Source organism: Cyprinodon variegatus, unplaced genomic scaffold (assembly GCF_000732505.1).
Source record: "Cyprinodon variegatus isolate N-32 unplaced genomic scaffold, C_variegatus-1.0 Scaffold58, whole genome shotgun sequence".
Taxonomy (NCBI): Eukaryota; Metazoa; Chordata; class Actinopteri; order Cyprinodontiformes; family Cyprinodontidae; genus Cyprinodon; species Cyprinodon variegatus.
In genome coordinates, this window is record NW_015150511.1 from 1,136,733 (window position 1) to 1,142,428 (window position 5,696).

Sequence of the window (5,696 nt, forward strand, 5' to 3'; positions counted from 1 at the left end):
TAGGAAGGAGAACTCAGGGTGAAAAAGTTCAGCCTGCAGGTTTGAGGGAATCTTTATGAAATAAAAAACATTCAATAATTTCTGCACCTAAAACAAAATCCCATAAACCATCAAAATGAAATCTGTTCTCAACTTTATATAGTTGGTATTTAAATTCATAACACAACATATCTTTAAATGTAAATATCTAGTTTACTGCACGCGCATGCTGTAAGTTTAGGATTTGTTACCAAAATAAAATCTCTGTAGAACCAGACCTCCATCTCTGTGAGATATGGGTTTAAAAGTCTCACATCTAGACATAAATTATGGCCAAATTAGAACATTAATAGTTATTCTCAACCGGTTGCATGCAAATGTTGCAAACCTTTTCTTGTTCACAGTTTCATAATAATAATTAAAAAAAAACTTGGACAAAGCGCAGCTTAATTAGCCCACAGTGCGTGGAGAGATATCCATTTCTGCGACCACCCATGAGGCCCCCCCCCATCGGCTGTGTATTTCCGTGCGCCAGTGGAAGAGAACAGCGCTGGCATGTGTGTCATCAGCCTGCAGCCAGTCTGCAGCCTGGGCAGCAGCAGCTGGGCCAACCGTCTCTCATCAGGCTGTTATACCGCCTCACAGCACCGAGGGCCATGCTTCTTTTTTTAAAACTCTTGTTTAAGTTGCAGAGTATTTCCCGATCATCTCAACACCATCATTAATGCCTCTGTTTAGTAAGCATGTGCCTCAAAATATGACATCATTCAATAAGTTGGGCTAAATGACCCATCATCCAGAAAAAAATGCAACATTTTCATTCATTCAGGACCTTTTTTTCTGATTATTAAATATAAAAATATGCTGTAGGTTTGTAAAGTGAGTTTTAATCAGTGACACCACATATTGCATATCTATTTATACATTTCTTTAATAATGTAAATGGAAAAAAAGATCAATTGAAACGATCATAAATTAGAAAATAGGATAAATGAATGAAAGGGCGGAACTTTACTTCTCTTCTTTACTCTATTATGTCTGCAGGTCTGATGTGTTCTAAGGAGATTTTTTAGCTTTTATTTTGTTTGTTTTTTTATTTATTTATTTATTTATTTGCAGACAATCCGCTTCTGGCTGACAAGAAACAAAGGAATCACAAAAAAAAGCCTTACTAAAGGGGAAACCAAACACCAAAAGTTAGATAAAGAAATAAAAATAATAAATGCACAAGCAAATAATGAAATAAAAAAGAATGAAAGAAGAAATAAAAATATGCGAATAAAAGTGACGTAAATATCACTAAATGAACATATAGCCTATAAATAAAAAAATAAACATGATAACAAACAAATGATCTGATTATGACTGAATAAATAAATGTTGTTAAGTAATAAAATATAACGAGTGACAGATATGAATAAATACTGATTCGTTAACTATAATCCAGGATTATAAAATAAATTGTAACTATTTATAAGCAGTTAAATAAAATGTGTTCACATTATAATGAACAGTTTTATAGGCAGTTATTTTTTTCAGGTAGTCTGATGGAGATCTGACAGACTGACATTCATCACATCTTTCAAACCTTTATTTGATGTTTACGACACCTTTACGACACTCAGCGTAACTGTTTGATCTTCTCTATAAGCTGTTTTTTGTTTTTTCTCGCGGTATTTCAGAAGTCCTGCTCATCTGATCTGAAACTGGAACCTTCCAGTGTTTGCGCTGCGGCATGCACGCGCCCCACGTCACAACAACGACGTAAACAGATCGACAATCCGTAAACAAAACCCGGACCCTGAAACTTGAACTGACTGCAGGCCTCAGAGGCGCTCAGGAATGCCCCTCTTTAAAAGTAAAAGTGTTTTCTTTGGAAAAACAGACAAATGCATTAAAATAAAACAAATAGAATAAAAACTGTTCCCGGTTTTCAACTAACATTTACGGAAGAGGATTAAGGCCACTGAAAAAAAAGTTAACTGATTTTAAAATTTTATTTCAGTTTAACATATACTATTAACATATACTATTACAATAAACTATACTGAAAAAAAACAAAACAAAAAAAAAAAACAGAAAAAACAGTTAAAATAAAAAATCAACCAACAATGAAATGAAATGTATTTTTTTAGAAAGATGCATTGTTTTTGTTTTTTAATATCCTTGTTAAATAAAGTTTGTGAAGTGATTTTATTTGTCCTGCAATAAACCCCAGTTAAGCCAATATCAGTCTGTTTTCATCTTGAATAAATAAACATCCTTTATTCTTCAGCTTTTGTTTCAATGCTCCCAAATAAACACCTTTATAATAATAATAATATGAATAAAATAATAAATATGTAAATAAGAAAGTAGTTAAAAAGAAATAATAAAAGCTGCTCTGAATCAATGCAGCAGAAACGTTTAGTTTTTGTCTGCAATAAAAATAGTCTAACTAAAAACGATTTTATGTGAAAAAACATATTTTAAAGCCCATTCTGAGTGCAGTGTTTTGTTTTTCTTTTCTTTCAGGTCTCATACTGTCAGATTTTTTTTTATTATTATCATTTAAACTGTTCTGAATTTCAAGGAATGCTCACATTTCTGCAAACATGGCGGCATTTCTCCCACTTTAAATGCAATTGATTTATTTAATATTTGAAGCTTCACAAAATGAGCAAACATGTTCCAGTCCGCATTTTATGTGGCGGAGGCCTAAAAACAGGCGACACCGAGCTGAGGGACCATCAACCGTGGAATAAATGCGTTTCAAAGAGTGGAATTCCTGTTGCCACGAACTTCCTGCCCCCGTGGATCCACGAGAAGGATGTTTATGGCTGCGCGTGCGGGTGGAATGCGGCAGACGGATCCGCTGGGTCAGGTCGGGACCGGTGAACACCCACTGAGAGGCACAGGCTCCATTCACCCAGAAAACAACATTTACTGCTAGAATCAGGCAAAAATATATAAATCTGTTGTTTTTTTTTTTAAAATAAATTCAATTTAAATTAATGAAATGATCAAAAACTGCTACCAGGTTTTATGTTCAAATTAATATCTATTTATGTGGCTTAAGATCTCCTTAGAAATATGTAGGCCTAAACATTTACAAAATAAGTTTGCATTGTTATTATTGCATTTAAAGTGTATATATATAATCATTTATTCAAGCTGCAAATGCATTTCCACACTAAAGTGTTAAATTCTTGCCATATTTTAAAAGACTCACATATAAAACAAATAATTTTACAAGAATAAAAATCAGCTAAATAAACAGGAAGTGAGTATGTAAAAGGATGATTATGAAGTGACGCGATGATTGAAGATGTGGAGGAATAAAGTCTTATTGTGTGTTATTTCTTGTAAGTTTGCCTGACAGCTGCGGAGACCAGGACGGCTCTCTGGGTCCAATCCAGCAGCCTAGTCTCTGGATCATTTGCATCTCGGGCGCCTGCACAATCATAAACATCAACAACACGTTTGCTGCAGCTCACTGGAACCTTTATGAGGCCTTGGAACGAGATGAGAAAAGGGGGAGATGATGGGAGGAGAAGAGGAAGAAGAAGAAGGATGAACCCTTAGCTCTCACGCACACTGTCCCTAACATGTTCTCACAGATACAATAAATAAACACTGACCAGATCCCAGTTCCACTTCCAACCCTGTCCTGTCTGCAACTTTGCACATGCATGCTTGCTTTATCATCAATATGGAGTATGTCTCAGCTGCTAGAGGGACACTTCTTCACTTTGTACGGTGCATCCCCTCCTTCAAGCATACAAATCATATCCGAATGCATGCACTTCTCCTCCTGTTGCTTTTATTAGCTTCTCTACATTTTTTTAGTCACTCCTGCCTGGTATGTTTACATTTCTTATCACCCTCAGGAAGCATATATAAAGCTTTATGGCCTTGCTGAATAGGTCCTGTGACATGCTCATAATCCATCAAAAGGCAAATTATCATGCAAAAACTACGGAGTAAATCTGATAAGGAGCTTGAATCAGAAAATCAGAAAATATTGCAAATGAGAAGTAAAAGCAGGGAAGTAGAGAATAGGAGGTGATTAGAAAGGTAAAAGTAGAGGAGAGAGGGGAGTGACTGTAACCTTCGCTCAGAGGTGAAGCGCTGCAGCCTCCTGCCAACAAGCTTCTCTTTGAGGTTTTTCTGAACGTCTGCCAGAGCTGAAATGATTACCAGGAGCTGAAGTGTGCGTGTTCAAGCCAGCGGATCCGAGCATGCATATGGCGGACAAAGTAAGGGATAAGAAAAAGAGTTGAAATAAGACGGGTCAGGCAGTGAGAGAAAGTAAAAGCTTCACCAAACAGAATAATTTCCCCTCAATGAGAATAAACTTCCTAAAAACAGAAAGGCCAAACAAATCTAAGCCCAGGAACAGCTTGGCACTGCTAAACGCCTGCATCCCTACCACAAGCTAATCCCAAACCCCTTCAGCTTCATCCCAGCTGGAGATTAGATTTCATGACGCATCAAAACAAGTCACTTCGTTAGAGGTAATTACACAGGTAGCCTACCTCCTTAGGCAAACAAACATGGCTGCCAGCTGACACCCCGAAGACGGATCAAAGTCAGAGTCTGAGAAGCGAGCAGGTTGAAGATGTTCAGAGCTCTAACAGACTCTTTGTTTCAGATCAAACTCAGGAGTCGACTTCCATCCTTCGTCGGCTCAGAGATGAAAATCTGTAGATGAAAGATTCACAGAAATCGGAGGTAAACAACCCGACCTTTATAGTTGAGCTGAGTAGAATGGCGTCGCATTAATGGTGCAGAACAGCCAGAGACCTACTGTTAAAAAATGGGCAGCTCGTCTCTGGTGGTCCGTACATCAACCAGGCTGGATGGGAAGATCCGGTACCTGTCACTGTGACTAATGACAACTCTGCAATAATGGGTCTATATGTGTCATGTAGCATGTCAAAACTTGTCAAATATTCAGATTTCTTTCAGCAAGCTTTTCTCTCAAACTATTTCTCTAAATAGAGACGCATCATTTGTACGATTGATTTTTCTTTCAGGCCTTATTCCTCTAGCTAACCGTTGGTACAGTTGAAGTACTTCTGCTCTTTCAGTTTCTCTTTTTATGCCTTGCAACCTCTCTTTGAACCCTGCCCTTGCCAAGGCAACCAGGCAAGGTTATTCAAGCTTTGCTCAAAGCGACAGCCTACCCATGCTCTATAAAGCAGCGCCTATGTGGGTAGCAGCGAATAAAGGTGTGAGATGTTATCTCGCCGCCACATGGACAGTGAGAAACGGGGAGCCTGGGAGTTCTGTGAGCACCAGCTGTTCTTTGAGGCTTTACTACCTGTTTTCCTCGTCACTCTCATCACGGTTTTGTGTCGCTCTTGTGTATCTTTATCTCTTCATCGTCTCATTACTGATAAAAAAAAATGACATAAAAAAAGATACAGCTGAGGGTCCAAACAATGTCGCTCTGCTAAATGGCTGTTGTGCTCGGTTGTGACAGCAGCACCGTTGCGTGAGAAGGCCGTTTAATGTATAAATGCATAGAGTGGCCAGAAAAACATCAACCAGTGAAGATATTGGATATAAAGTCCACCATGACTCCATCCTGAACAGAAATATCAGCTGTGCTGCTGCCATCAACACCTTTGTTTCTAGATGTTGGAGCTTGGCCTGTTTTCCAGTGTAGTCCTGTTTCTCTGACTGTGACTAACTGATTAATCTATCTCTGTTACAGGGATATGTACCAAAGG